Raw genomic sequence first — 10,967 nt, 5'->3', positions numbered from 1 at the left:
GTTACACCAGCTCTGTCAGGAGGAATGGGCCAAAATCCACCCAACTAATTGTGGGAAGCTTGTGGAAGGCTACCCGAAACGTTTGACCCAAGTTAAACAATTTAAAGGCAATGACACCAAATACTAATTGAGTGTATGTAAACTTCTGACCCACTGGGAATGTGATGAAATAAAGAAAAGCTGAAATAAATCATTCTCTCTACTATTATTCTGACATTTCACATTCTTAAAATAAAGTGGTGATCCTAACTGACCTAAAACAGGGAATTTTTACTAGGATAAAATTTCAGGAATTGTGAAAAACTGAGTTTAAATGTATTTGGCTAAAGTGTATGTAAACTTCCGACTTCAGCTGTATATACTATACTTATAGTGCCATTTGAGATGTATACATTAGTGATGCGTGGGTTGACACAGTCCCTGCGGATATATCCACGGGGCAGGGCGGGCGGGTTTACGGTAAGGAAATATTCTGTGGATGAATGTCGGGTGGGTGGCGGGCGGGTTGAATAAAGAGAAAACAGTGCTTTAAAAATCCATAAATGTATCATTCTTGTGCAATTTATATCTATAGGCTACATTGAGGGTTTTTCTTTGATTGTTTTTATCTGCCGTCAGTGCTTAAGCCTTAGGAACTAACGCCTCGGTCACACGGACAGTGTTACTGCGCAACATGGTACGCAGCATCACCTGGATATGTGTGCAACAAAAGTTCAACATTCACCATTTCTGTCGAACAGTCGACGCACACAGTGTGATGCTTACGTTTCGATAAATCCACCGTGTGCACCACACAGAACGCACTGCGACTGACTGGGCTCTGCAACGCAATGCTGCAAGGAAAAACGCAGTGTTCCATTGGGAAGTGAATGTACTTCTGGTGCACCAAAACACAATGACGCTGTCGGATGTGATCGAGGCATAACTGCATGCGCGCCAAATACACGGCAATTGCCAAACGCTTTTGGGTACTTGGGCAGAAAAAGTTGACGTCAATTCACTGAGGCAAAAAAGGGACTATGTCGGGAGTTTAATTCAATAAGAGAAAAGCTGCGAAATGGAGAGTTGAAGATAAATGAAAGGGAGGGTCAGAACAGTAGTCTAATGTTATAGAAGGGAGGGTCAGAACAGTAGTCTAATGTTATAGAAGGGAGGGTTAGAACAGTAGTCTAATGTTATAGAAGGGAGGGTTAGAACAGTAGTCTAATGTTATAGAAGGGAGGGTCAGAACAGTAGTCTAATGTTATAGAAGGGAGGGTTAGAACAGTAGTCTAATGTTATAGAAGGGAGGGTCAGAACAGTAGTCTAATGTTATAGAAGGGAGGGTCAGAACAGTAGTCTAATGTTATAGAAGGGAGGGTCAGAACAGTAGTCTAATGTTATAGAAGGGAGGGTCAGAACAGTAGTCTAATGTTATAGAAGGGAGGGTTAGAACAGTAGTCTAATGTTATAGAAGGGAGGGTCAGAACAGTAGTCTAATGCTATAGAAGGGAGGGTTAGAACAGTAGTCTAATGTTATAGAAGGGAGGGTCAGAACAGTAGTCTAATGTTATAGAAGGGAGGGTCAGAACAGTAGTCTAATGACTGACTGTACAGTGCCTTTTCTATATTGGGTGTGGGTGAACAAACAGCTGACCAGCGCATCACTAGTATACATGTTTTTTGTGTTGTTTCTTACATTGATATTCAGGTTTTTATATATTTCAAAGTGAACTAGTACATTCGTGATGAGATACATTGAAATGTATATTTTTCATTCACCGTTTCCATGTCAACGTTAGATCAACCTTCTCGTACAGATCCTTACCAACCAGCGTGTTCCTTTCTCTTCTGCCCTCCCTCTGTAGCTCCTTCCAGAGCTGGCTAACCCAGATGACTTGTTATCTTCTCCCCTCCCTCTGTAGCTCCTTCCAGAGCTGGCTAACCCAGATGACTTGTTATCTTCTCCCCTCCCTCTGTAGCTCCTTCCAGAGCTGGCTAACCCAGATGACTTGTTATCTTCTCCCCTCCCTCTGTAGCTCCTTCCAGACCTGGCTAACCCAGATGACTTGTTATCTTCTCCCCTCCCTCTGTAGCTCCTTCCAGACCTGGCTAACCCAGATGACTTGTTATCTTCTCCCCTCCCTCTGTAGCTCCTTCCAGAGCTGGCTAACCCAGATGACTTGTTGTCTTCTCCCCTCCCTCTGTAGCTCCTTCCAGAGCTGGCTAACCCAGATGACTTGTTGTCTTACCTGGATCCTCCAGACCTCCCGAGCAGTAGCAATGATGACCTTCTCTCGCTCTTCGAAAACAACTGACTCTGATTCCGGATCAGTTCATAAAAAAACAGACACTTATAGGACTGCCTGGTGTTGACCTATAACCTCTGACCTGAGACTGAAACAGTGACCTTGGCTCCAGTACCTGACAAACACAAAGATGCACTCCTTTTCTCCTCTTCCTCTTGTACAGTTTTCATTGGTTCTCCAGCAGACTGACTGGCTGGCTGACCGACAGACTGGCTGGCTGGCTGACCGACAGACTGACTGGCTGACTGACCGACAGACTGACTGACTGACAGACTGACAGACTGACCGGCTGACAGGCTAACTGAAAGATGTTTTAAAACTCAGAGACATGGCAGGACAGGGTAGGGCAGTGAGTGGTGCCTGCCTCCCTGCTTGTCTGCCTCCCGCTGCAGCGCCCCCATGTGGCCATCGATGATACCAGCGATTTGAAATTCAGTTAATTTTGTATGCCACCAGTGTATGTGTACACATTTAGGAAAGTGTTGATGCATTTTTTTATTCATATATTTTTTTTCCTTTTAAAGAAGAAAAATGTTGTGATTTTTTTTTTTTTATTCTGCCCTGTCTGGCCAGTGTATGTAATATCCACCTTGTTATTTCAACCTATAAGGGTAGTCTCAGCTTCCTGTCTCAGCTTCCTGTTGTCCCAAACGTTGTCACAGTTACTGTTCCTGACTGGTTACTAAGTAGCACTGTTCGTCTGTCTGTCAGCCCACTGCACATCATGTAAAAGCACAAGAGATTATGGAAATGCAAAATAACAACACATACATCTCAAAGGGAACAAAACACATTAGTGACATGACCAACAGAACAGGAGGACACAGCTTTTTCTAACACTAGTACCAAATGTTTCCGAGAAATTAGAGATTTTTGGAATGTTCAACAGCTCCCACATAGTTCAACAAAAAAAAAATGTTTCGTTCAATTTGTTTTTGTTTGAGAAATGCATTTTTGTACTGTTACGTAGTTACTGTATCTAGTTTCTATATTATCCTGGACAGAGTAGAGTCATCAATTTATTTATTAATTGATAGAGTCATCAATGGTAAAGGAAAGTAGACGTGATAGAATGATGTGTGTTACCAGTTCGAACTGAAGGCAGTCAACTCAGGAAGTAAACTAGAATTCCAATTAAAATCATTTAAAAAGGGCATGCTATTTTCAATGACTTCTCAATAAGCTGAAAAAGGAGAAGCTATGTCAACAACAACAACAACAAAAAATCTGTTTTGGGGGAATTTGGAATTCATATCACTTCCTGAATTGACTGACTTCAATTTGAATTGTCCCCAACCCTGTGGGGTTTTTACTACATGGCTTTCCTGTCAGGCCGGCATCAAGCTAGCTAGATCTCCTATCTATCATTCTCACTTATCTTCTTCCCATTTCACAGAGCTGTGTCTCTAGCTCTCCTTGTTGAATCCTGTTATAAGTGGTGAACAAAGTGTTAGGTGCCAAGCCCTTGTCTGGGGGTGGGGGGGGGGGGGGGGGGGGGGGGGGGGGGTTCTCCAAGTAGTATAGACAGTGTGTGGCTGAAATAGCACACTATTCCCTGTATAGTGCGTTACTTTTGAGAGTACTAGGGTACCGTTGCTGACAAATATGTGTTGTGCTTTTTAAAGTTGCTGTTACCACAGCTTTCTGTCTTTCTGTTTGTCAAATTTGTATTTAACACTAATATTTGAAGGGATAGAGCTGTTATTGCGATACACTGATATTTTGGGTTGACATTGGGTTTAGTTTTATTTCTATGATCTTTTTGTTGCTGCAAATTGTGACTATTCATCAAACGTTGGGAAAATGCTTTAACATCACCAAAGTCAGAGGGATTGGGATGCGAGAGAGAGAGAGAGTGTGTGTTTTGTGTGTGTGTGTGTGTGTGTGTGTGTGTGTTTTATGCTGGTTGTTAATCTTCATTTCAAAGATATGGAGGAAAACTAGCAGGGATCATCCGTCAGTCACTACTGTTTAAAGTTGTCAGTCTGGTTTTTAACCAACGCAGTACTGGAGCTGAAATTATGCCACATTTGTTTTCAAGTTCATTTTATGACAAGAGTGCTGTTGAGTATGCAAATGTGTTATTTTTTGAAGAAAAACTATTGTAAATATCATTGTGAATATTTTTGTATCATCTTGATAATTCTTTGTCCTTTTTTACATAATTAGTTAAAGTCCAACTGATCTGCAACGCGTCCTCCCAAACAAAACCCAACACTGACTGTGGACTGTGTCCCAAATTGCACCCTATTCCCTATATAGTGATGTTGTCATGATACCAGTATCGCGATACTACGAAACCAGATTTTCCTTGGCAAAAAAATAAAACACGAAGCAGACTCAACTCTTTATGGTCCTTTAAAACCTACTTTTGGAAAATATTGTGAGCTATAGCTTGGAAAATAAACAAATGTGACTCTGGGTGAAAACATAAGGCTGTTTTTTTTTTTCCAACGTTAGGACTGTTTTCCTCAAGAAATCATGTTCTGTTTCCTTTTGTTTCCTTGCTTCCTAGTGTCCCGACACCGTTGTCACGACAACACTACTATTATACTGTAATAGTGCATTACTTTTGACCAGGGCCCATAGGGAAGCTCATAGGGCTCTATTCAAAAGTAGTGCACTACATAGGGAATAGGGTGCCATTCTCTGGTCTAAAGTAGTGCACTACATAGGGAATAGGGTGCCATTTGGATCTCTGTAACAGTATGTTCGCTCCTCTCATAGGTGAACCTATCAATCCAAATGTCTCATTGTCAGCTATATACTGCAGATCTCTCTGTGTTGTGTCCCATCCACTTTAACAGATCTCTCTGTGTTGTGGTCCATCCACTGTAACAGATCTCTCTGTGTTGTGTCCCATCCATTTTAACAGATCTCTCTGTGTTGAGGTCCATCCATTTTAACAGATCTCTCTGTGTTGAGGTCCATCCACTTTAACAGATCTCTCTGTGTTGTGGTCCATCCACTTTAACAGATCTCTCTGTGTTGTGGTCCATCCACTTTAACAGATCTCTCTGTGTTGAGGTTCATCCACTTTAACAGATCTCTCTGTGTTGTGGTCCATCCACTTTAACAGATCTCTCTCTCTGTTGTGATCCATCATAACTAACCCAGTGCACCCAGTTAGAATCCACTATGTTCCTAGACAGGTACTGTACTCTAGCTTGTCTTTCTGTCACATTCTGTGTCCCAAATGGCTCCCTTTTCCCTGTGTAGTGCACTCCCTTTGACCAGGCTGCTTAGGTCTCTGGTTAAAACTAGGGCACTGTGTAGGGAACAGGTTGCCATTTTTGGACGCAGATTCTCTCTACTCTCCCAAGTTCTTCAACCCTGGTGTCGTTCAAGATCGACTAGTCAGGCCTTTTTTTTTTTTTTTTTTTTTTTTTAGATAAAGATTAAATTAAAAATGACATTTCAAGTGTGATAAAAAGCAATATTCACAGATCTTCTTTTGTGCTCAAAGGTTGTAGAGTAAGATTCATATAGATGTCGTCTATTCGAGAACTAACGTTCACATTTTTAGGTAAGAACGGACAATAATGATTTCAAAAGCTGTGGGAGCTATCCGCTGTCTTTCGATGTTATTAGAGAACTATGTGAATATCATAATTGTTGCTAATTATTGTCAATATACAAGTGGTATTTTAAAGATACCACAGCCTTATGTTAAAGAAATGTATGATATTGTTTTTATTTTTGTTATGGAAAATATGGCTTTTTTTTTTTAAAAGCTTAAGACCATTTACATTTTCTTTCCCATTTTAAATGCTGTTTATTTCTTTTTTTTTTGGTAAATTATTTTGTATTGGTTATTCTTATTTTAAAATGTAAAGTCAGACAAATAATTTCATTTAACTGTAGCAATGTACTGATTAAAACATCCTGATTATTGTAAGCCTAACATTTTAAACATCATTATGCTCTAGAAATAGTACAAAATAGACATATTATTGATGTTGACAGAATAGCTGATATCAATGTAAGCCTGTCACTTAAAAATCATGAAATCAATTGATCAATCTTTTGACAAAGCACTGCCACATCACCCTTTCTTTTTAATTGATATCTGAATTGAAACCTAAACTTTATCAATCCCATGGAGATACCTAGCTCTGGTCCAGGGTGTTACGTCACGTGTAACACCCTGGACCAGAGCTAGGAGATGCATAGCTATCATTTCACATTTCGCCGTTCATATTTACATAGGAACAGGTTTGATGTAGTAGGTAACCCAAATCTGTAACAATCATCTTAAAGTATAGTATAGAATATATAGAAAATACCATTTCAAAAATTAAAAATTAAAATAAAAAACAGAGGCGGGGCAGCACCCATTTAGGCTTAGCAAGGATCTGCAGGGGAGGCAATGCCATAGTGGTTATCTGTTGGCCCTAAGATAGTTCTGTACATAATGTAAATGAGTAGAGACACTTGTGAACAGAAATGTATTCGTTTTCCCTGGGAATGTGCATCGTTTTATTCAGAAATATTAAAAAGCTTGCAACCTCTTCAAACGGAAGAAGGGCTGACTATGGAAAATGAAAAACTTGTTAGTTAGGCTGGTCTGTGGAAAAATCTCTTCTTGGCATTTTTGGTGACCCTTCTCTGTAATATACTTTGACCTCTTTTGTTACTTAGGGGGACTGGGACAGCTATGTTTGACCTACATGTTAATATTTAGCCTACGTGTGCTAGTCTATCACCTGAGGTGCTACAATTGTTGAAAAAAAAAAAAACACACAAAAAAATGAAGAAAATACCGTGGGGTGGGGGGGGGGGGGGGGTCCAATAGGGGATCCAAACCCAAACAGATTGTAACCAAATCCATAGTTTGGACAATTTTTTTTTAATGAAATCTAAATGGTACAATCTAAGGTGAAAATGTGGACATTTGTCTCTATGTCTGTACATTGTATGTACAATCATTTCATATTCTAAAAACCGGTCAAAATAAAAGGAACTAATTGTGTGTTTTTTGTTTTTTTTTGTCTTGCAGAATTATTGTATGTAGCTAGATGGTGTGACAAGCTAATATTTATCTAATAAATATGTATTCACATGATATCTGTATACCATTGTTTTCTTGTTGTATGTTATTGTTCTGGATTCGAAACCAAGTTGAGGCTGAGCCCCACTCTATCTCGATACACATTATGTGAGTAGGTACACGTAACTGCCAAAATAAAAGAAACACCAACATCAAGTGGATGGGGGCATTGTCATCCTATGGGGGCATAGCCATGGTAGCCAAAATAATGGCCTGCCCAGCATTTTTATACATGACCTTAAGCATTAAATCAGGAACCACACCTGTGTGGAAGCACCGGCTTTCAATATACTTTGTATCCCTCATTTACTAAAGTGTTTCCTTTATTTTGGCAGTTACCTGTATGTCTATTTCATATTTTTGTATTATTATAGCTAATGTAATATTAATTATTTGTAAAATATGAACTCTGATGTTTGGTAAAAAAATATTTTGCATAAACGTTTATGCGCAATATGTCCTCATACACGTCATGCATGCACCCCAATATGCAGAAAAGCACAACGCGGATTCCTAGAGAACATCAATGTGCAGCTCAGCACTTCCCAATCAAAAGCCCTGGATTAACACCGACGTTGGCGCTAAATTAAAGGACAGGGCTACTGCGACCAACCCCCGACGCTACGGCTGAGGAAAGAAACAAGTACAAGAAGTCCTGCTACGACCTCCGCGGAGCCATCAAACAAGCAAAAGGACAATATAGGAACAAGCTGGAATCCTATTACACAGGCTCTGACGCCCACCGCATGTCCATTACGGATTACAAAGGAAGAACCCGGCTGTGACCTGCCCAACGATGCCTCTCTATCAGACGAACTCAAAGCATTTTATGCACGCTTCGACTAAAACAACACGAGCCATGCATGAGGGCCCCCGCTGTCCCAGAGGACTGGGGGATCTTGCTCGCTGAGGCCGACATGAGTAAGGTTTTTAATCAGGTCAAGACTCACAAGGCCGCAGGGCTGGACGGTATTCCAGGGTGCGTACTCAGAGTATGTGCAGAACAGACAGCAGGCATATTCATGGTCATTTTCAACCTCTCCTTGTTCCAGTCTGTAATCCCCACGTCTCAAGATGACCACCATCATTCCTGTTCCCAAGAAATCTAAGGCTACCTGCAATAATGACTACCGCCCTGTAGCACTCACATCTGTAATCATGAATGGCTGGTTATGGCACACATCAACTCCATCATCCGAGACACTCTAGACCCATTCCAATTTGCATACCACCCCAACAGATCCATAGAAGACGCAATCTCAATTACATTCCACACTGCCCTCACCCATAAGAGGAATACATATGTGAGAATGATATTCATTGTCTACAGGTCAGCATTCAACACCACTCCAAGCTCGTTACCAAGCTTGGGCCCCTGGGACTGAACACCTCCCTCTGCAACTGGATCCTGGACTTCCTGACGGGCCGACCCCAGATCCACGCTGACCCTCAGCACCCCACAGGAGTGTGTGCTTAGTCCCCTCCTGTCACCCACGACTGTGTGGCCACGCACAACTCCAACAACATAAAAGTTTGCTAACGAAACGACGGTGGTAGGCCTGATCACCAGCGAAGATGAGCCTACAGGGAGGAGGTCAGTGACCTGGCAGTGTGGTGCCAGGACAACAACCTCTCCATCAACGTCAGTAAGACCAAGGAGCTGATCATGGACTACAGGAACTAAGCGCTGCAGTGGAGCGGGTCGAGAGGTTCAAGTTCCTCGGAGTCCAAGTCACTAAGCACCTTAAAATGGTCCACACAGTCGCGAAGAAGGGGCGACAGCGCCTCTTCCCCCTCAGGAGGTTGGAAAGGTTTGGCATGGGACCTCAAATCCTCAAAAAGTTATACGGCTGCACCATTGAGCGCATCTTGACTGGCTGCATCACTTCTTGGTATGGCAACTGCACCGCCCTCGATCGCATGGCGCTAAAAAGGGTGGTCCAGTATATCACTGGGGCCGAGCTCCCTGCCATCCAGGACCTGATAGAACCCCAGCCACCCAAGCCATAGACTGTTCTCTCTGCTTCCACACGGCAAGTGGGACCGGAGAAACAAGTCTGACACCAACAGGCTCCTGAACAGCTTCTATCCCCAAACCATAAGACTGCTAAATAGCAACAAAAAAAAAATGGCTACACGGACTATCTGCATTGACCTTTTATTTATTTTTTGCACTGACTCTACGCACACTCACTCACTCACTCACTCAAACTGACACTCCAACACACGCACACGCACACATACTTCATTGGCTCACAAACACATAACGTGCACACACATTCATACTGACTCTACACACACGCACACACTCGCATGCAATCATCATATACGCTGCTGCTACTCCGTTTAACGTTTATCATATATCCTATGCCTATACATATCTACTCCTACCACTCCAGTATTACTGTACTAACTTTTTAGTTTGGATCCCGCGACACACAGTTGGCATCAGTTGCTGGGATTGCTAGTCTCTGTCCAGTGATCCTGCCGACCAAGGTCGGTCTGAGGAGCTATTTGGCGTAGCAGCTAGCCTAGCTGCTAGCTAGCTAGCAGCATATCAAGCTAGCAGGGTTTTCTTGAGGGCTTGAACGCAGCCCGCGACGCGGTTAGCCATTGTGGCTGGAATCGCGGGTTGTCCCGGGTTTGTGGCTGTCTAGATCCCTGCTGTTTGTTGTTGTTTTCAATCTTCCCTTTGACCTGTCCTGTCTGGAACTGCGAGGAGTAACAGTGTAACCTACATTGCTAGCTACCATGACAAAGACCAAAGCCGGCGGGAGTACCGTTGTCGAGGACAGTGGTGTCTCTCTGTCACACGTTAAGGATCTTTTAAATGAACAAAAATAGTTCTACAAGCAGTGGTTACAACAACAAGAAAATAGCTTCAAGTGCTTTGTCCAAATACTGGTGGATTCAACTAATAAAAGAATGGACGACCTGACCAGAGAGGTCCAGGACCTGAAGAACAGTTTGCAGTTCTCCCAGGGTCAGCTCGATGAGGTGAAACAGGAGAACGGCAAGATGACAGCAATCTGTAAGTCATTGAGAGAGGACATAAATTCTGTATGTGATAACTATCTCGAGGGACAATCAAGGCGTAACAACATGGTTGTGGACGGAATTGCAGAATCTCCACATGAGACCTGGACTGAGTCTGAGGACAAAGTGAGGGAAATGATCTCAGAGAAACTGAAGATGGACCACAGGAAGATTGAGGTGGAGCGCGCACACAGGACTGGAAAACCCACCACCGGCCCAGGTGACAGGCCCAGGCCGATAGTGATCAAGTTCCTGAGGTTCAAGGACAAGGTAGCTGTTCTGGAAAGAGCCAAGAACTTGAGAGGAACGTATATCTTTCTCAACAAGGACTATTGTTTTGAGAATTTCTATCCCAATGTTTCAAAAATGAACTTATTACTCAGTCTGTATCCCAGAGGTTGTAAATCTCTAATAATCAGACCAAGCAGTCCAGCAAACAATCATCAGGGTTTATTCATGAGAACGTTCTGAAACAAAATGGTCGTACAATATTTTTATATGCACACGTCAGAGGAAAGATCCCACCCCTCTTTAGGCGGGCTGTAGTTTTCCACTGGAAAACTGCTCTCCTGACCATCAGGTCACACACACAC

At 42.4% G+C, this 10,967-nt stretch overlaps 1 pseudogene across 1 annotated transcript in view; it reads left to right on the top strand.

The window, feature by feature from the left end:
- Positions 1-4,022, top strand: part of LOC311134383 (zinc finger MIZ domain-containing protein 1-like) — a 49,538-nt pseudogene extending 45,516 nt beyond the window's left edge. Inside the window, exon 10 of the transcript XR_014615205.1 lies at positions 2,175-4,022. The product of XR_014615205.1 is annotated as a zinc finger MIZ domain-containing protein 1-like (transcript). The remainder of the gene's footprint in view (positions 1-2,174) is intronic.
- The last annotated feature ends 6,945 nt before the right edge of the window (positions 4,023-10,967 follow it).

This window comes from Coregonus lavaretus, assembly GCF_964263955.1.
Source record: "Coregonus lavaretus genome assembly, chromosome: 1".
NCBI classification, from domain to species: Eukaryota; Metazoa; Chordata; class Actinopteri; order Salmoniformes; family Salmonidae; genus Coregonus; species Coregonus lavaretus.
The sequence above is the reverse complement of the archived record's forward strand: the minus strand, read 5'-3'. Positions and strand labels throughout refer to the sequence as shown.